This window comes from Trichosurus vulpecula, chromosome 3, assembly GCF_011100635.1.
Source record: "Trichosurus vulpecula isolate mTriVul1 chromosome 3, mTriVul1.pri, whole genome shotgun sequence".
Lineage (NCBI taxonomy): Eukaryota > Metazoa > Chordata > Mammalia > Diprotodontia > Phalangeridae > Trichosurus > Trichosurus vulpecula.
Genome location: NC_050575.1, coordinates 399,597,723 through 399,619,834, shown reverse-complemented (window position 1 = coordinate 399,619,834; position 22,112 = coordinate 399,597,723). Strand labels below are relative to the sequence as shown.

At 46.0% G+C, this 22,112-nt stretch overlaps 1 protein-coding gene across 6 annotated transcripts in view; it reads left to right on the top strand.

Moving 5' to 3' along the window:
• Window positions 1–22,112, top strand: part of NDRG4 (NDRG family member 4) — a 78,642-nt gene that overhangs the window by 2,969 nt on the left and 53,561 nt on the right. The window lies entirely within an intron of this gene.

Below are 22,112 nucleotides of genomic sequence, written 5' to 3'. Positions count from 1 at the left end.
ACACAGCTAAGTCAGTGTCTGAGGCAGGATTTGACTTTAGGTCTTCCTGACTCCTCTATCACCAACATGGAAGAGCCAAGACGGAAAAAGATCCACCACTGGCCCCTGGCTAGTCAGATCCTTGAAAACTTAGGATCCGATGTCTCTGACACTCAGGTTACTTTTAGAATTCTGTCCTAGGACCTACATTACCTGTCCCACTTCTCCCCCAGAGGCTTCTGGGTTCTGAGCCCTTTCCATAGGTAGTCTTTATCTAGTGCTTTAAAGTTTTGCAAATGACTTTACAAATAATATCCGGACCACTATCTTCCTCCAGCAAAAAGTTTCTTCCTGTGAGCAGAATCTGAATAACTCCTGGGGAACCAGGATTTGTTGGCTATGGGAGTGAGTGACTTGGTGGGCATGACCAGTGATGTGATTGTTAGGCCCTGTCAATTGAGGGATTTCACATGCCACCCCCCCGACAGGAGCCTACTGGTCCCCTCCCCCAGATACATACACATGTATGCCCCCTAGCCTAAGACTATAAACCCAAAAACCTAGTGGCCAGGCTAGAGACACCCAAACAGACAAAAACCTCCAGGACCTTTAGCAGCTCTAAGGGTTTTGATTGCTGATACTGGTCCTCCCATGAGGACAGAAATAGTAAAGACACCTGTTCTGGTGCCCTTTCTCCTCTTCTACCCCCCACCCAGATGAGGAAGGATTCTGTGGATATTGAAATTAAAGGGAGTGTAAACAAGCAAGCTAGGAAGACTTGGGGAGGGAGGGAACAGAGAAAAGATCACTTGAACACTGAGAACCCTGGCATTGCCCCGTCACACACACACACACACACACACACACACACACACACACACACACACGAAATTCCAAAATGAGAGAAGCTCAAGCAGTCCTGTCCCTTTTGAAACTAAAGGAGTTTGCTAGTTGGGCCTTCCTTCCTCCTTTCACCAACCAATCTCCCCACCACTTGTTTCTCCAATCTCACATCCCTTCTCTTCTCATTGAATGAAAGAAGGTTTGTGAGCAATTTCTCTGGTTTTCCGGTGATACTCAAAGGCAGGAGGACTGGGAAGGGGAGCCCTGGGGCTTTCCAAAGATGAGCAAGGCAGTGTTCTTGGAACTGCGGTCATCAATGGAGAAGGACATTCTGATGGTCCGCTTGTCAATTGCAGGCTATTCCATTTTCAAGAATTAATACTTTGTGTCCCAAACACAAGCGTTATCAGTATTGGATTGTAGCGACTGGAGGGAGAAGGACCCTCTGCTTATTTTTAAAACCACTGTACTGGGAGTCAGAGCTCCTGGGTCCCTATTCTAGTTTAGGGATCCAAAAAGTACAACTAGGTCCTGAATAGTGTGAATAATAATTCCCCTGAAGTGTTCACATTATTAGAATTTACACTGCATATTTCTATTGGGCTGGAACCAATTACCACATTTTACATAGTTGTGACTTCAAACAGTACAAAATTGAATACATTTGACCACTTCAGGGTATTCATTATTCCCAGTAATGGGGACCTAGCTATATTTCTTTCTTTCCTCATTAATGGGAGGGTGGTGGTGAGATATGTCTCTAAAATTCGTTGTGTGCTTCTGGTAAGTATCTTTATGAGATACAAAGCCTAATGGCACCCTTTTATCTGTCTGCTGTGAGAGAGGACAAACATGAAGAGAGAGATTTTTCAACCAACAAACTGCCCCTGGTACCAGGACAAAAGCAAAAATAATCCTTGCCCTCAAGGGGCTTGCATTCTAATGGATTGTGTAGCAGTATGGGAGAAGGAAAGTTGGTTTTTGGAGTCCAAGGACCTGAGTTTGAATCCTGACTTGGACACGAAATATCTGGGTAATGCTGGACAACTCATTTAACTTCTCTTGGCCCCTGCTGCTGCTGCTTCTGTAAAATGAGGAGGTGAGATTAGAGGACCCCTAAGGCTGCTTTTGACATTAAATGTAGATACAGTGGTCTGAGTGGTTCAGCGGAAAGGACACTGGGCCAGAAATCAGGGAGCCTCGGTTGGAGTTCCAGCTCTGGGTGACCCTGGGCATGTCACTGCAAATCTCACCTCTGCCTCTTAGCACTTTTGTAACGTTGGCGACCTTTCTGGGCCTCAGTTTCTTCATTTGTAAAGTGAGGGAGGTCCAGCTAGGCTCTAAGGTCCCTCCTAACTCTGATCTAGGAACTCTGAGCCTCAGTTTCCTCATCTGTAAAATGGGAGATAGTAATGTCTGTCTCCTAGGCTGGTAAACACAAGGGACTTTGTCAGCCTTTCAGATACTACAGAACCGTGCTCTGCCTTATTACATACTCTAGGTGCCAATTGGGCTTTATCTAGCTTTTTATCATATTTGTTGAGGAATGTAATTTAACCTTCAGTTAGTGTTATTACAGGGATATGCTATGTTACTGTATATGCCACATAAACTGATAAGAGTACTGTTGCTTGGGCACTTGTCCGCTTAATACTTACAGAACGGGAGCCTGGGCACACTCCCTCTCCCCCTCCCCTTCTCCCTCCCCCTCCCTTTCTCTCTTTCCTTCTCTCTCTCCCTCCCCTCACCCTCTTCTCTCTGTATGCATCTCTCTCTTCCCCCTCTTCCTTCTCTCTACCTCTCTTTCCCCCCCTTTTCTGTTTCTCTCTCTCTTTCTGTATCTGTGTCTCTCTTCCCCCTCCTCCCTCTATTCCCCCTCCTCTCCCACCCCACTCCCCCTTCCCTCCTCTCTCTCCCTCTGCGTATCTCTGTCTCTCTCTTCCCCTTTCCCTATCCTTCTTTCTGTCTCTCTCCCTCTGTTTCCTCTGTCTTTATCTCTCTTCCCCCCTTTCTGTGTCTCCCTCCCTCGTCCTTCTTTCTCCTCCCCTCTCTTCCTTCCTCTCTCTCCCCTTTCCCCTCCTCCCTCCCCAGTTTCCCCCCTTCTCCCTTTTCTCCCTCTCTGTCTCTCCCCCCATTTTTCTCTCTCGTTCCCTCCCTCTCCCTCCTCCTCCCTTTTTTTCTCTCTCTCCCCTTTCTCCTCCTCTCTCCCCATTTCCCCCCTTTTCTCCCTCTCTCTGTCTCTCTCTTCCTCCTTTTTTCTCTCTCCTTCCACCCCTCCCTTTTTTCTCTCTCTCCCTCCCCCTCCACTCTTTCTTTCTCTCTGTCCATGTTCTAATGGCTCTGACCAGTCTCTGCTTCTTTGTCCTTAACACTTTTCTTCCCTCCAACTTCTCACATTACTGGCCAGAGTCCAGTCAGCTCTGGGCACAGTGGGCATGTGCTTCACATGGGTTATTTGGGATAAAGTCAACCAGGAGATCCAATGGATAGAGTACTGGGCCTGGAGTCAGGGAGACCTACGTTTCAAATGTGGCCTCAGACATGTACGAGCTGTGTGACCTTGAGCGAGAACTTCACCTCTGCCTCCATTTCCTTGTTTATTAAATGGGTTGTGAGAATAGCTTGTACCTCCCAGGGTTGTTTTGAGGACAGAGTGAGTTAACATGTGTTAAGTGCTTTAAGGAAACAATACACATGAACTTGGATAGACCTCAAGAGATAGTGGAGGACAGAAGGGCCTGGCCCAGCATGCTCTGGTCCCTGGGGTCACCAAGAGTTGAACATGACCGAACACCACCACCGAGATAAGCTGGCTGTCCTCTGCTGGCCTTTCTGCATGCCCAGTCTGTAGCAGGCAAGCGGCCCAAGGTTTAGCCGCCATTTCTTTTTTCTTCATCCTTTTGTATTTGGGGTTGGAAGGGATCTAAGTGATCATCTCATGCAACATCCTCATTTTTCAATTGAGGAAACTGAGTCAGGGAAAATGATTTGTTCTTGGCCTCTGCCACAGTAAACAGACAAGCTGGGATTCAAACCCAGTGCTTTTTCCATTGGATTGTCCTTGGGGTAGCAGCATTTTGGCCTCTACCATCCTGACTATGTGCTGCCGCTGCAGTGAGGTGGAAGGCTGAGCCCCTGTTAATAGTGCCAGCTTATGTTTATTTCTATGTCACGTTGAAGGATTACAGGGCAGTTCCTCAATACCAACTCTTGTAGGTAAGACGGTACAACTCTTATCATTCCAGTTTTGCATATGAGTTAACCGAGGCTCTGAGAGGTGAGTGAAATAACTCATCCTTGGCTACAGAACTCATAAGCATCAGAACCAGGATTTAAAGGTAGCCAGTCTTACCACAAGCCTACTTGCCCCAGCATACCCAATTGTCACATGCAGGGCCTTGGACACCTGATGGGAGGCAGGTGGTACCAGAGAGTTTGGGTTGTTCTGGCCCAATCAGGGAGGGTCGTTAAGGCACAGCGTTATAGTGGGAAGTGTCCTAGGTTTAGAGTCAGGACCCGGGTTTGAATCCTAGCTTTCCTACTTACTACCTGTGTGACCTTGGAGAAGTCACTTAACCTCTTCATTCTATAAAATGAAGGGATTGAACTGGATGACCTCTGAGAACACTTCCAGCTTTAAAACTCTGGTCAGAGATGAGCATTTCTTTCTAGAGCCAGAAAAGCTGCCTGAGGCTTCATCTGAGTTAGCGGTGATAGCCCAACCACCCAGCTTCCCACAGAATGCTGGTTAAACTCTGTGTTCAGAAACAGAAATACTAGCAAAGCCTGGTGTCACCCAATTAATATCATAAAGGAATTCCACTGCACACCACCCTTTGTTCCTGACTCTCTATGATCCTCCCTCTTTTACACTATCCCACCTCTGGCTTACTCTGGAGACTGGCATCTTAGGGACAGATCTGTTTATGATAAGGCAAAGTTCTGAAAGATAGCTGTGGGTTACTTAAGAGTAAGGCTAGCCCCCACCCTTCTACTGCCCTCTCCTCACCCCCAGATACTTGCTCTGTGAATGTCCCTGCTTGGCTAACCAATAGAAACTATATGCCTAGTGTAGCATCATTTCCCAGTGGACAGCCACTCTTGGAAGTCTAAACCTTTGGGTCTTTGATACTCCGGTGAACTTTTGAGCAGAAGGAAATGTTGGAGAATTCGTGCTTCTTTTCTTGGGCCCTAATACTCTTTTCAGTGGTTAGAAACCGAGGCTAGCTTGGGAGTTACAGTGATGGTCTGGGGAATTATCATCCTTGATGGTGGTAGGAAACGTGAGACATTGATTCTAGCCCTGGAGGCTTAGAGGCTCGTGGAATCAGAGCTGGGTGGACTTCAGAGGCCACCAGCCAGTTTGGGGCCAGGAAATGGTGACAAACAAATTCTCGCTACTTGAGCACAAGAACTCAAGAATGGCAGATTTGGGGTTCCATAATGGTCACTTGGAGCAGCTTAGGTGATGCAGTGGATGGAGTGTGGGCCTGGGAGTCAGGAAGAGCTGAATTCAGACATGTACTAGCTGTGGAACCCTGGGCAACTCACTTATCCCTGTTTGCTTCAGTTTCCTCATGAAATGAGCTGAAGAAGGAAATGACAAACCACTCCAATATCTCTGCCAAGAAAACCCCAAGTGGGGTCACGAAGAGTTGGACAGAACTTAAATGACTGAACAACAGTGGTCCCCTGGGAACCTATGGACAGACAGCTGGAAATATTTTTAAAATGAGCTTGACATGTGCTAATAAACCTGCTTTCCCAGGGTTTGTTTGGAACACAGACTCCATTTTAGCTTCCGTGATTCCTCCCCTGGAGACAGAGTGTGGAGCCCTGGGCAGCCTCATAAACAGTATCCAAGCCATATTTGGTTGGGACCTGGGATGTTTGGGACTGGGCTATTTTGAAACTCTAGGTTAAGGGGGAAAAATTGTGTGGTTTTTTTTAAAATGCAATTAAATTTTTTCTAGGCAGTTAAGGTTGGAGAGAACACTGGATTTGGGGTCAGAAGGCCTGGATTCAAACCCCAGGTTAATTATTTAACTATGTGTGTAACCTGGACAAATCATTTAATTTCTCTGAGACTTGGTCTCTTTTATCAGTGAAGGGAGAGGATTGGACCAGATATTCTCTAAGTTTCCATCCATCTCCAAATCGTGTGAGTCATGTGCTAAGGACTCCAAAGTCAAGACAGAAAAATAATGATTTTTTGCTGGAAATCGTATTTTAAAAAAACTAGAAAAAGTACCCTCCTCTCACATTTGCCTCATCTCTTGCCTTCCCTATTTCAATCGATAGTCTGAGCATGGTACAAGCAGGCACCGAAGTTCCAGGTCCTGGAGCCCCACTCAGTTCTGCACTGGCCATCCCGCTCCACACCTAGTTGATCACCGGGTCCTATCAATTACATCTCCACAATATCTACTGTACCTTTCCTCTGCTCTCTTCCCACGTGGCTGCCACCCATTGTAGACCTTCATCACCTGGACTGTTGCCTCTTAGCTGATCTTTCTGACACCTAGCCTTCCCTGGTCAACCCATCATTCCCCCAGCGGTCAAAATAATCTTCGTGGTGTGCCTGGTCTCAACACTCCCCTGCTCTAACATCTTCAGTGACCCCTGCCTTCTATAGGATAAAATCACTTCTCCTTAACTTGGTGTTTAAGATCCTCCCCATTCTCCCTGCTTGCCTCTACACACTTTACATTCCACCCACCCCGAACTGCGCACTGCTCCCTGTGCTCAGAATAGAATGCCGCCTCCTGCCACTGCTCATTGCACACCATCCCCCATGCAAAAAATATATGTATATGCACACATACATATATACATATATATACATGTACACACATATATAATGTGTATATATGTGTGTATACATATAGTGTTGTACACATGCGTATATGTGTGTTTATACAGGTACAGCCACACATATATACACCCATGTAATATGTCTATATATAGTATTTTATGCGTAAAGATGTGTACATATACATACATGTATGTACACAGAGACCATACATATTACATATATACACATGTACGTACACACTCACACTCCCTCCTCATCATCTTTTAGAATACTTCTCTTCCTATAAGGTTCAGTTAACATGTTTCCTCCTCCATGAAGCCTCCTCTGGCTCTTCACTCAGGCACATACACACACCTGAAATCATTCACACACTCCACTCAAATCGTCTTCGAAGATTTCACATCTGAATCTCTCCTTTGTCCCTGTCCTGCATCTGTACTATGGAGACCTGGAGGTGAATCAGGAGATGGAGTATTGGGGTTGGAATCCCAAACTCAGACACTTAACCCATTTGCCTCAGTTTCCCCATCTGTAAAATGAGCTGGAGAAGGAAATGGCAAACCACTCCAGTATCTCTGCCAAGAAAACCCCCAATGGGGTCATGAAGAGACTGAACAATAACAAAGATTCTCTATCTTAAATGTTCTGACATATATATATATATATATATATATATATATATATATGATTTATACATGTTATTGACTTTCTTCATATACCCACAGTGTCTTAGCACTTAATGATGCTCATTGATGGATCGATCGATCCTATGGTTCTCTCCCCCTCACTTTGCAAATGAGAAAGCCAAGGCTCAGAGAGGGGGAGGGGTTTGCCCATCATCACATGGCCAGGACCCTTCTGTTGGCGCTGCATGCTAGTAGCCTGAGTATTGGTAAACCCAATGCTGATGGAGGCCATGCTCCATATTGCTCAGGGAGATCAGACTGGTTCTGAGCCCTCTGCTTCCTTGTGAGTCAGCGTAGCACAGGAACATAGGGCTTTGAAGGCCAAGATCGCTGCTTCAGTCCCTACAGAGGCTACTATTTCACTGCTGGGTTTGTCATCTCCAAGCACGTCTTGTGCCCATGAGTGAGTGGGGTCTGGGTGTGTTTCCCAGCATCCTCCAGGACACAGACCAGATGTTTTCACACTTTTGGCACCTTCCCTATAGTACCTGAGACAAAACCTCCGCCCAATAAATATTGGTTGAAAAATGAATCAGTGAATAAATGACAAGATTGAAATGACTGAACACCAACAACGTTGGACCAGTTTCTGGCAATCCCCCAAAGTTGTCCAATGGGGTTATCACGGGTCATGAGACTTAGATCTGGAAGAGACCAGGAATATCTTAGAGCTAGAACATATATGGCATTTTGAGATGTCATAATATATAATATAATATGATGATTGATAGCAATTATATTTAGCCTTTGCACAGTGTAGTAAGGTTTGCAAAGTGCTTTGCGTATGTGATCTCATTTGAGCCTCCCCAGAACCCTAGCAGGTGTAGGCTGTCATTCTCTCCCCATTTTCCAGATAAGGAAACTGAGGCTGAGAGGTTGAGATAGACTTGCCCAGGGCCACAGAGCTGGGAAGGATCTGAGGCAGAATTTAAATTCAGGTCCTCCGTACTCCAGCGGTGATCTGGTCACCCCATTAAAAAAGAGATGGGGATCAGAAGGGCGACTTCACTGGTATCAGCAAGGTATGGTCCTACCAAGGTGCCTGGAACACTCAGAGGTTGAGTCACTTGTCCTGAGTCATACAGCTGGCATGCATGAGAAGTAAGACTTGAATCCAGCTCTTCCTGCCTGTAAGGGTAGTTCTCTATCCACTATGCGACACTGCCTTTCAGTTTAAGTGACTTTCCTGAGGTCACACAGAGAGTGGCAAAGGCAGGATTTGAACTCAGGATCTCTGACTCCAAATTCATTGCTCTCTTCACTACACCATGTTTGCCTCTCTGAGACCCTTTTGTTGCTGTCCAGTCATTTTTCAGTCATGTCTGACTCTTCATGACCCTATTTAGGGTTTTCTTGGCAGAGATGCTAGAGTGGTTTGCCATTTCCTTTTCTAGCTCATTTTACAGATGAAAAAACTGAGGCAAACAGGATTAAGCGATTTGCCCATGGTCACACAGCTAGTAAGTGTCATGCCAGATTTGAACTCGGGTCCTTCTGACCCAGGCTCGCTCTCTGCCCACTGCACTCCCAGCCACCCTCTAAGACACCAGCCATGCAAAAATGTATGTTACTCTTTTCCATCAGTCAATCCATAGACATATTAAGCACCTACCATGTGCCAGACATTGAGTTAGGCACTGAGGTTACAAAGAGAAAAATGAGACAGTCCCTGCCCTCAAGAAGCTGACATTTACTTGAATATATTTAAAGTATTAATCACATTAAAAGCACAGACGAGCACTTTTTAAAAGGTAGCCCCAATAAGGGTTAATAGCATATGTGCAAACAAAGCTGTATTTCGTTGAGTGAGGTTTGGGGAGTTTGGGGTTTAGGGTTTTCTTTGGGCTCCGCAGGAGGATGGGGAGAGGGGTGTCTCTGGCCAGGCTGATGTCGGCTACAAAATGGAAAATCCGAGGAATGTGGGTGAGCCTATAGAGTAGCAGTTTAGACACTAGGAGGGTCCAGAGTTTGAAGCTCAGGCTCTGCAGCTCACGAGATGCTTTCTGTCCGTGTATCCTTGGGCAAGCTGACTCAGATGTCCTTGGCTTTTGGGGAGAGGTGGTGAAGGAGGCATGCCATGGCCAGGCCAAGCCAAGCACGTAGGTTTTCCTTCTCTAAAGAGATTAGAGGCTCTGGCTATAAATAGATGGGGAGAGCATCTGGGAAGTGTTGAGTGGGACTGCTCACTTTGCCAGCTAAAAACACGGGAGCTGCCCAAACTGAAATTTGTTTTTTAAAAATACTAACATTTCAGCCCCTGCCAGCCCATTCCACACTACCACTGGGCTCATGAATGGCTTCTCAGGCTATCTGAACCAAGGGCAGCAGGGAAGGGCTCTGAGAAACCATCTAGTCCAGGGATGGGGAACCTGCAGCCTCAAGGCCACATGGGGCTCTCTAGGTCCTCGTGTGGCCCTTTGACGGAATCCAAACTTCCCAGAACAGATCCCCTTCATGAAAGGATTTGTTCTGTAAAACTTGGACTCAGTCAAAAGGCCGCACCTAAGCCTCGAGGCTGAAGGTTCCCCACCCCTTGATCTAGTCCAAGGCCACCATTTTACGGACTGACTCCCAGAGAAGGAAATGGTGTTGACTGGGGTCTCGTAGCTAAACCAGGGGCATAGCCAGGCCTTTCCTGATTCCCACACCTGGTGTGGTTTCCCACTGTGATGAAGCTCAGAGGTGTTAAAGCCAGGGAGACGAATTACGATCATACCACTGGGCTGTGTGCCTGGAAGTCCAGGATGGAGCATGAACTTTGTGATAAGTAAGTTTAAATATATGGAAGGGCATTCAGGCGAGAGAGGGGGTCAGCCTTTATTGAAGGTCTTATGGTGCAAGAGATTAAAAAAAAATAGAAAATACGGTCTGTGACTTTGAGAAACCTCTCTAGTCATAGGCCACTGGACACGGGATTTAGAGCCCGAAGGGTCCTAGACTTTTGTATAGTCTTTGGGACATGAGAAGCATTCGATGGTGAGCCAAGCAGTATCCTACAAGGTGACTTTGCTTCTCGCCCAAAGGCTTCATGCCGTTGGCCATTTCCAAAAGATGAAAGTAATGCTACCATGCCCTCCCCCCATCATGGTCCACCAGAGGGGTTGTTGTCAAGTCAGTGAGCATTTATTAAGCACCTTCAGTGTGCCAAGGACTGGTCTAAGGGCTGAGAATACAAAGTAAGGCAAATACTCAAAACAAGACAAGGACAGAACAGGTGTGGATGTATAATTGCGTCCAACTGACAGTAGAAATGTCCTGAAAACTGATCAACATAAAAACAGAGGCCTCTTTCAAAACAGCTTTTAAAAAATGGAATGTGGCAGGTTATTGTAGCAATGACCACTCAGTTTTAAATAAATACATTTTACCTTATTTTTTGAGTTTTTATCTAAATATATTTATAGAGATACTCTACTTTGGGGGGAAAACGTGTCTGAGGAACTTAGACAAAGAGTGTCGAGGTTTAGATAAAGCCAAGAGGAGTGGATGCCTGGGCAAGGCTGGCCTGGAGAACTGTGAAGCATCAAAGAGATTTTTGAACTTCCTAGAGGAAGTTCCTTACAGTTTGGCCAGCTTGATAAGCATTTATTAAGTGCTTTGCTGTTTGCCAGACACTGTGCTAAGTGCTAGAGCTACAAAGAAAAGCAAAATCAGTCTTTGCCCTCTAAGAAATGACACTCTCATGGGAGAGACAACGTGCAGAGTGCTGCATACAGACAAGATGGACCCATGCAGTGGGATGGAGCCCAGAACCTGGGGTCAGGAAAACCTGAGTTCCAATCCTGCCTCAGGGACTTACTAGCTGTGTGACCCTAGGCAAGTCACTTAACCTCTCTGTGCTTCAGTTTCCTCATCTGTAAAATGGACATAATGTCTCCTTCACAGGGTTTCTGTGAGGCTGGAATGAGTTAGTCTCCATAAAAAGCACTTGGCGCACCTTAAAGCGCTGTGTATCATCCTTACTTATGAGTGTTGTCACATACAATATAAATGAAAGGCAACCACAGAAGATGAGGAGAGACCTCCTGTCAAAGGTGAGCTTTGAGCTGAGCCTCGAAGGAAGCCAGGAGGCTGAGGTGAGGAAGGAGACGGGCAGGAGGCAGACTGAAAAAGGCAGCTTTGGAATTTGAATTTTCTTCCAGCCAAGTTTGAGGCTTGGGACCGTGGAGTACGCGGGGAAAGGACTCCGGATTTGGAGCCAGGAGACCCTGGCTCGTTCCTCAGCTCCAACATTCAGCCACCTGGTGACCGGTGGCCCGTGACTCAGTTTCCTCTTCTGTAAAATGAAAATCATTCTTGCACCACCTACCTCCAAGTGTCATTTTGAGGAAAATGCTTTGGCAGCGACAGAACGTGAGGCATTGTTATCAAGGGGGAGGAGAGCCGAGGCACGTGCGCCATTGTGGATGCACAACCCCGTGCTCCAGAAGGAGAACAAATACACCGGCCTCACGTTCTGGGGACTTGGCCTCTGTCCCTGGGCTGCTGTGTGACCGAGGCTATTTCCTCATTTCTGTGTTCTGTCTAGAAAATAAAAACCTCCAGACTCTCCCCATTCTGGAGTGATTAGGGCCTCTAATATTCACATTGCTGTGAAAATATTAAATATTCAATATATTCACACTGCTGTCAGATTATACCCTAAAATGCCATTTTCACCACATCTAACCCTGGTCCAGAGCCATCAATCCCTCCTTGGGTTGGCATTCAAGGCCGTTCTCATCTGTCTGGCATCAGTCTAGCCTTCAGGTTTTTCTCCCCTTCTTCCTGTATACGCCAATCTGTTTCCAGCCAGAGTACTGGCTACTCCACAGACCTTCTTTTTATGTTTCTACTTCTTCACCTTTGCTCAAGCTGTTCCTCCTGCTTGCTGTGCCTTCCCCATCAATTCTCTACGTACCTAATCCCTCCCAGTCCCTCAAGGTCTCATCATCTCTGTGATGCTTTCCTTGACCACCTGAGCTCACCACGCTATTGTAAGAACCCCGATAACCCTTAGGGTCTGTACTCGTTTATCACGTATGATTTGCATTCCCATCTGCTTCCAGGAAGAAACTGAGGCAGCTGCTTTGTTCTTTAATCATACAAAGCAGTATATGAAATTATCTTTCTCTATAGCTCTGTTATCTCTAGGTGAGCTATAAAACTCTGCTATTTGGCATTTAGAGCCCTTCACAACATGGCCCCTTCCCACCTTTCCGGTTTTTTTATACCACATTCTACTCGTTCCACGACCCAGCCTCCTTGGCCTGTTACTGTTCCCCACACATGAGCTCCATCTCTGACCTCCTTCCCTTTGCACTGGCTGTCCCCCATGCCTGGCATACCCTCCCTCCTTACTTCAGCCTTTTGGCTTCCTTCAAAGCTCAGCCCCAGTCCCACCTTTTACCAGAGGCCTTTCCCAGGCTCCTCATTGCCGCACCACCAGCTCCCTTCCTCTGGGATGACCTTCCATTGGCGCCAGGGGCTGTCTGTCTGGTGAAACTTGGTTTTTAATCATGGTTTTTAATAATTGAAGAAAACACTAAATTTTGGTTCAAAGGTTATGAAACTAAAAATGTCATTCTTTTCTCCATTTAATCGATCAACATTTATTAAGTGCCTACTATGTGCCAGGCACTGTGCTAAGCACTAGGGATACAGAAAGAAGCAAACAATGGTCCCTGCCCTCAAGGAGCTTCCAATGTAATTAATGTTCAGAGACCCTCTGAAATCTCTCTGTGGATCCTATGTTAAGAATCTCTGCTTTTCTTGTTGTTCAGTCGTTTTCAACTCTCTGTGACACCATTTATGGTTTTCTTGTCAAAGATTCTAGAGTGGTTTGCCATTTCCTTCTCCAGCTCATTTTACAGATGAGGAAACTGAGACAAACAAGGTTAAGTGACTCAGCCAGGGTCACACAGCTAGTAAAGTATCTTAGGCTGGATTTGAACTCTGGTCTTCCTGACTCCATCCATCGTGCCACCCTGTGGATGTGCATGGTTATTGGCATGTTATCTTCCTCGTTAGAATATGAGCTCCTTGAAAGCAAAAACTTGTGTCTTCACCTGCCTTTATATTTCCAGACCTGATAGCACAATATCTGGTACATAGAAATGGCTTAATAAATCTTTGTTGACTGACTTTGTTGACTCACCCTCCTGCTCAATAAACTCCAATGGCTCCCTATTACCTCCAGGATCAAACATAAAATCCTCTATTTCACATTTAAGGCCTTTTTTTACAACCTGATCCCTTTCTGCCTTTCTAGTCTTCTAATGCTTTGCTACCTTCCAATTACTCTCCAGTCCAGCTGCCCTGCTCTATTTGCTGTTCCTTGCACATGACGATCCATCTCCCATCTCCCTTCTTTTGCACTCGCTGTGCCCCATGCCTGGAATGCCCTCCTTCTTACCTCTGCCTCTAGATATCTCTGACTTGTTTCAAGACTCTGTTCAAATGCCACTTCAGCATTTGAAGGGAAGGCATTCCCTTCCCCAGTCCCACCCTCACCCCCACCCCCACCCCACCAGTCACTTGAACCTTCACCTTGTGGCAAGTGAAAGATGAAATGACGGAGGAAACAAAGGTTCAATCTTCTAAGCATATTGATTTACTGAGCAATGCGTGCCCAATTGCCCAACAAATCGGGATCCGACCCCTTTCTCAGCTTAGAGCTGGACACTCAAAACAGGAATGGACAGACTTTTATACATTAAAAACAATCAAATATGACCAGTTAGTTTAAAGGAAATAATACAATATTAAGTAATCCGATTTCTAATGGGAAGGAAGATTAATGACTTTCTAAGTTGGGAGGGAGAGAGCAAACAGGTGTAATCCCCTGAAATCAGAAAAATAGGTGTCGTCCTATCCCCACTCCCCCCAAGTATCTGTACACAATCAAAGAAACATGGAAACAATAGCTGGTTGATCAGTATGGGGCCTGTTTTCAGATGAGACATATGGATTGCTTGAAATGTACAATTATAAGAAAACTCCTTGCATCAGTCTTTGGTTTTGACCAGGCTTCTGATCAGCATAACGAGGTCCTTCGGGGTCTCCAAGCAGCAGGTAGAGGTGGTCCAGCTTCCCAAACATTTTACATTTTACAGATGAGGAAATTGAGGCAGTGAGGGTTAAGTGACTTGGCCAGGGTCACACAACTAGTCTGAGGCAGGATTTGAACTCCTGTCTTCCTGACTCCCAAGTCTAGTACTCTCTATCCACTGAGCTGCCTAGCTTTATCAGTGACTTAAATAAAGACTTAAATGGTCTGATTATCACATCTGCAGATGACACAGAACTGGGAGAGATTCAAAAAGATGTTACCAGATTGGAATATTGGACTGGTTCTAAGATGAAGTTAATAGGAATGAATGTAAAGACTCATACTTGGGCTCTTGAAAATCAACTTTATGTAAGATGAAGGAGGCATGACTGTTGGGAGCTTTATTGGGTTGAAAATTCAGTAGGAGTCAAGGGTATGATTATGGCAGCCAAGACAGCTCCTGCAAACTCAGGTTCTGTAAAAGTGATAGAGCGTCTGGGACTAGGGAGATGATGGTGCCATTGTACTATGCCCTGCTCAGGTCCCAACTAGAGAATCATTTAACCTTGTTTGCCTCAGTTTCCTCATCTGTCAGATGAGCTGGAGAAGGAAATGGCAGAACACTCCAGTATCTTTGCCAAGAAAACTCCAAATGGGGTCATGGAACGTTGGATATGACTGAACAACAGCAAAAGCAGGGATCCTTAACATGAGGCCATAGAGAGATTTCAGAGGGTCTGTGAACATTAATGAAATTGTGAGTTTCTTGAGGGCAGGGACTGTTTGACCACCATGTATTAGGAAGGACATTGCTAACTTGGAGAGAAGCCATATGATGAGAGGCCCCTGGTTCATGCCATAAGAAGGTATGTTGAGAGAATTGGGAAATTTTGAGCCTGGGGAGTATATAAATGGCTATCAAATTGGACTTGGTGAAAAGGCCTCACCCAAGTACCTAGAAGGCCATGTATGGCCTCAAGGCCGCAGGTTCCCCACCACTGGTCTAGGCTGTCAAAGGTGGACTGTGTTTGAATTTTGCCATGCATGAAGATTTTTTGTTCTCTGAGGCCCTGCAAAGCAAAATTTCCTCATTATTTTTTTTCTAAGCATTCATTTTAGTAAAGCAAACAGCACTGTTTCCATCCATCATACCTCTCTGTCTCCCAGGTGGAATCCCCAGACGTCTTAAGAGGAGAGCGTGGATGCATGTGGCCAGATGAGAAGCTGTCTAGTAGGGAAGTGGGAGGATGTGTTTTTAGAGTGCACTATTTTATGCCTAATGATGCTGAGGGCCCCTCCCCAGAGGGTGCCACATAGCAGCCTGGGCATCTGCAGCATCCTGAAAGGGAGCAGAAATGAGTCAGTGATATATTCCTGCCCTTATTTGCAGGGTTCAAAGGGAGTAGAGCATGCTGGGAGGATGCCACTTAAAAAGTATCCTGGGAGACATCCAGACGCTGCAGGGAGAACAATTCTCTCCTTCAAATTGTGAGGGATGGATTTGGTGCCCCCATTAGTGGGTATAGGCACAAGGTTGACAGCCATCCTTCCAAAGGGGTTGGATTATTAACCCACCCACCAGGAATCCCTGAAATGGATCACTTTGTAGGGCCACGGTGGAGACACTGAGGTGGCCAGGCCTATGCTGAAATCCTTCTGTAAAACCTGGAGCTCATTACTCTTCCTGACTGGCCCCTCTCCCTCTGGCATCCAGAGCCTCAGACTGGGGAGTGGTATCATTATGGGAAAATATAATTGGTTTCCTTTTACTGGTATATTTTATGCATTTAAAGATCTGATTCTGAGGAGGGGTCCCTATGAGTCCCCAGATTGCCAGAGGGGTCCAGAACACAAAAAAGATCAAGAGCCCCTGATCTAGTCCAATCTCATTTTACAAATGTGGAAACTGAAGCTATGGGAGATGAAATTTGAACCCAAATTTATTTATTTATTTACTTATTTGTGCTCTTCCATGGTACTTTTCCTAATCTCTAGAATAATGACTTATAATTAAGTAACATCTGATATTCTCTTCAAAGGCTAACATTCTAGGAAATGTTGGAAAGGTTCATACCTATTTAGAATCAAGGCAAAGAATGGGAGGAGATGATTTACAAAGAGGCCAGAGGCAGGAGCACTATGGATATAGAACAGGAAGGGACCAGCAGCCTGGTCCGTTTGTGTGACCACAAACACACACACACACACACACACACACACACACACACACACACACACACCCTTCATTTTATACATGAGACAACTAAGGTTAAATAACTTACCAAAGGTCGTAAGCTAATGATAGAGGTGAGATGTAGGAGAGTGATCCAGAGATGACCCTTCGTATTTGAAAAGCAAAAAAGCATGATATTCTGTTATTAATTTTTATATAAAGATATTCATATCTACATATATTTATATATACTTATATTTACATAGATGTATATATTATGTTTGAAGTATATTTTATATAATATATAAACAATAATTTATAATATAAAATGTGTAATTTATAGTATATTTATAATATAAAATATATATACTATATACAGTAATAATTCATAATACAAAATTTATACACACATCTAGAGAGATTGTCTTGCAGGGTCCATCCAAAAATTCAGCACTTTAAAATGTCCCAGAATTTCCAAGCCCCAGGCCCATTTATTAAAGCAGTATTTTATGCATCAAATTTCAAGTAGAATTAGAGATTTTCCCAGATTTCTCTATCATGGGATTTCACAACTATCATTTTAACCAAAGCTGGCTCTTTCCCTTTCTCTATTTCCTGGTTCTCGAAGGCATCACAGAAGTGTTAGTAGAAAGAGAATTGTGGATCAAGAATCAAAGGATTTAGTTTCAAATCCTGTCCTTGCTACAAATTTCCTGTGTGACATGGGAAGAGTCCTGTGCCCTCTGGGCCTCAGTTTCCTTATCTGTATAACGAGGATGTTGGACTCAGGTCACCTTGGATCCCCTTCTAGCTCCAGACCCTATAATGTTCTGTGGATCTGAGGAAGTGTTTTCAGAGAATTGGCCTGCTGGCCACAGGGCCACCCAGACCTCAGGGAGGCCCCTGCAAAGCAGGTTTAGGGTCCCTGGAAGTCCCAGGGCTGACGTCCCTTCAGCCAGAGTGAGAATGAGGCAGCCGGACAGAGGTGACTCCAAGGAAGAACAGTCATTCGGCACAGGCTATGGTTAACTCCTGGCATCCTTAGATGTGTCACAGATAGACTGAAAAGAGAGAACCCAAGGAAGGGACTTTGCAAAAGAGAGCCCCTCTTCCTGCCCCCTGACCAGTCATCAGGCCAATCCCCCAGTGCCTGTGCTTGGGCTGTTTCCATGGAGACAGAGAACCTTCACTTGGAGTTGCTCGGTGGTCTTCCCCTGCTTAGGGCCATGGCTTCAGCCTGCTTCGGCCGTCTCATATCCCTGGGCTTTCACCGCTCCGAGATGAGTAGGAGTCCCTTCCCCCTCCTGAAAAGAGGTAGGACCGGGCTCCAGGCCCCTCTCGCTTTCCCTACCCCCAGTCAGGGATGTGGCAGTTAACTGGCAGTTGGTGCTTCCAAGGCCCCTCCATGTTCTTCTCTCTCTGGTTCCCGTCCAGAGGCTCGGGGGAAGCCCTCAGCAGGGGACAGTGGGGCTTCTCCCTTTCCTTCAGACCCATCCACTTCTACCATGGCAGTGACCACTTTGGAGCAGGGAACTCGGCCTTGCGCTCGTCAGTTGTGGGTGACCCTGGGAAGTCCCATGACCCCTCTGAACCTGCCAAATGAGGAAAGTCATCCCTATCCGTCTAGCTCATAGGATATATAGAGCTTGTTCTGCATGTATTTGCACATCGTCTTCCTGTTAGATTGTAAGACCTCGAAGGCAGAGACTTTCTTTTGCCTCTTTTTGTATCCCCAGTGCTTAGCACAGTGCCTGGCACATAGTAGGCACTTAATAAATGTTGAATTGAATTAAATTGAATAGAATGGTTGTGAGGAGAAAATTCAATTCAACAAACATTTGGCACCTACTGTGTGCTGAGTGCCATGCTAGTTGTAGGCAAGAGGTCAAAAACTCTCTTGGAACTTAGAGTCTGAAGGAGAACAAAGGGAAAATTATATGGTAAACAAGGAGTAAAAAAAAAAAGACAACCTGCAATAGACTTGCAGACTAGTAAGAATGATAACTAGCATTTATATGTATGTCCCTTTAATCAATCAATAAACATATATTAAGCGCCTACTGTGTGCCAGGCACTATGCTAAGTACTGGGGGATAAAAAAGAGACAGAAGACAGTCCCTGCCCTCAAGGAGCTCATAATCTAAAGGACCTTTAAGGTTTCCAAAGTGCTATACATACGTTCACCTCACTTGATTCTCTCAACAATCCTGGGAGGGAGGTGCTTTTATTATCGAGTTTTTACTGACGAGGAAACAGCAATTAGGCTCACTCCTCCAAGCCTGGCCCTCTACGCACACACACACACACACGCACACAGTCACACAAGTGCACGCACATACACACATTCACACATGTACACACATGCACACGCACACATACCACACACACACACATGCATACCACATGCACATGCACACAGTCACACAAGTGCATGCACATACACACATTCACACATGTACACACACATACGCACACACACACCCCATTACCATCCAGCTGCCTCACTGCCTCTGAATCAGACCTGAGGACATAGATACAATGGATTTTAGAGGCAGGAGCAGGAGGAAACCTTTCCCAATAAAGGCATGCCAGCAGTCCAGGCCTCATGGCTGTTTCCCACAGAAGAGTCCCTCTGAGTAGCGCTTGTGGTTCATAGCCAGTTGAGCTGCTGGCCCCTGGTGGTCAGACAGTTGGTAGTGTGAGAAACCATCCACCCCTCAGGTTTGGGCACCAGCAGCATCCCCCGACTTCATTATCCACCAAAGCTTCTTGGAGCAGAGGTACCCACATCATCTGGGAGCACCCCAGGAGCATCCTCACCTTCCTTACTAGGAAGAGAGCTGACCACTGCTCTGGGCAGTGAGTACTCAGGGAGCATGCCCCTCTCCTTCCTTCACCAGCATGGTTCTCAGAGCTAAGCTCCTGGGGAGGCACCGAGCCCATCGAAATGGGTCAGAGCTCTTAAACCCACTTCTCCAAAGGAGACTGTCTTTGTGTGAGATGCCCCAATGAGACAGTGAGGAGATCAGAGACCTCCCTTCCTCCTACAGTCACAGACAGTGCACCCCACTAGGGTGAGGAGAGCAGAGGCATTTCTAGGAGAGCTGGGCTTGTGTAGGCTTAACAGGGAGTCCATCCATCAATTACCAAACATTTATAACGTGCTTACTATACACTAAGTGCCATGCTAGATATATCTCCCTCAAGGGCAAATCACTCCAAACGATAGTGACTCTAACCCTCAATTCACGTATAAAGGCTTTCAAAGCGCTCTGTGCCCGGGTTATTTCACTTAATCACCTTGCCATCGTCCCTGTTCACCAGATAAGAAGACTAAAGCTCAGAGTGGTTACTGGAGTTAGTCACCAAGCCTTTCTCTATAGGTCAGGCTCAGCGCTAAGGGCCAGAGATACAAAGAAAGGCAAAACCAAACAACTAAAAGCTGTGTCTATCCTCAAGCAGCTTGCCTTCTAATGGAGACAATATGTCGGCAACTAGGTACATAGGAGAGAAATATGCTGACTGGATGGGAAGGGAAGATGTTCATGATGGGGGAGACCAGGAGAAATTAGGATTTGGGCTGAGGCTAGGAAGCTGGGGAATCCCAGGCTTTGGGGATAGTTCGTGTGAAGACCCAGGATGGGAGATGGAGTTATATACAAGCTGTCTGTCGTAGAGTTCATAGAGGGTCAGGTAGGCAGAACCTGCCCACATCAACCAGTCGGAAATTGGTATGAGATAGTGAAGAGGAGGCCAAACTGAGTGTCATCCAAAGCTGCTGTCTGGTGTAGACAACAGCAGCCATGCTTGGTCCACACAGAAGGAGAAATCACCATTGGACAGAATCCTTGGGACAGCTTTATGTTGGGCGCACCATCATCAGAGGCAGCCTGATGTGGAGAGAGCTGGCCATAAGGTGGGGGAAACCCGGGTTCTAGTCCTGCCCCAGCACAAACTGGGTCTGTCCCCCTGGACCAGATAGTGGAGCAGCTTCTCATTACCCACCCCCCACTAACTCTTAGACTACAAAGTTGAGAAATTATTGTCAGTCTGCATCAGTGGAGAGAGCTTCCACAAAGGAAATGCCCTCTGCTGATGAAATTACATCCTGTGGATGTCTGCAGTAAGAAGCTCTGAGTCCTTCAATATACTATCCTGTCGTTCATCCTTAAGGGGTCCCCATAAGGTACCTGCTCAACTGAAGGGCCAGGGAGGTTGTCATTTTCCTAAGGGTGGATAATTAGTGGCAGAACTTTGGCCTACGTTATCTTAACGCATGGGTTCTATGTAACACAGTGGTTAGAGCACTGGGCCTGGAGCCAGGAAGACTCCTCTTCCTGAGTTCAAATCCGGCCTCAGACACTTCCTAGCTGTGTGACCTTGGGCAAGTCACTTAACCCTGCTTGCCTTCAACTATAAAATGGGATAGAGAAACTCCAGTATCTCTGCCAAGAAAACCCCACATGGGGTCACAAGGAGTCGGACATGACTGAAACAACGGAACAGTGACAATAAATCCTATGTAGTCTGACACTTTACTGCAAGGAATCATCAACCTCTTTCACCCTGAGTACATCAATGGCACCCATGGGTGGGCTTTAGGGTTTGGCAGGCTCAGCAGAGGAGGATGAGATGAGAGGAGAAGAAGAAGGAATGGAAAATCCCTTGTTTTAGTAGATTTTGGGGACAGAATGGTACATAACACTATCAGACTCTGTTGCTTTCTTAATTCTTTTCCTTTACAGGAAAGGAGGGTTCTCTAGGACACAGGGAGAGAATGTGGGGAAACGTGTCTGGTACAAAAAAAACTGACAAGAGAAAGTATCAATAAAATTTTAAAACAACAAAAATAATAAAACATGTTTAATAAATAATAGAAGAGGAGAAAAGAATTGGAAAAGACAGTCTCCCAGCTCTCTTACTCTCCCACTCACATTCAATCTATTCTTGGCAGTTACTGTACCTCCTGGGCCTTTGAACCATTCCTCTTCACACAGTCTGTCTCTCCCACACTTGTGTGGTGTTATAAAACAAGACTTCAATTTGTATCAGAGTTGGGGGGCCTGGGTTCTAATCCTGGCTCTGCCACTTACCATCTCTGGGACCTGGAACAAGTCAGCTGACTCCTTTGAACCCTAGTTTTATCTATAAAAGAGATTCCTTTTAACTCTAAACCTACAGTCCTCCTACTGGGGTTGTGCTTCCTTCAGGGCCCAGCCTTGACCCTGGGGTTGGGCATTTTGGTATTAATCATTGCCATAGGATCCTGCGCCTCCTGACAGCTTTCTGTTCCCAGCCTGAGCTTCTCCATCTCTGGGTTCCCGCCCCCCCCCCCCACCATCCCTTCCTCCAGTCCTTGGCATCCTTGTCCAGCCCTTAATGACCATGTTCTCTGAAACGCTGACCCTGGCCCTGTTCTCTGTCCTCTCCCTTGACAATCTCATTCACTCCCACGGTTTCAGCTGCCAATTGTGGGTAGATGATTCCGAGATGAACATCTCAAACCCTGACCCTCTTCTGAACCCCAGAGCTGACTTCCACTTGTTTCCAGAATATCATCACTTGATGTCCCTGCCAGTCTCACAT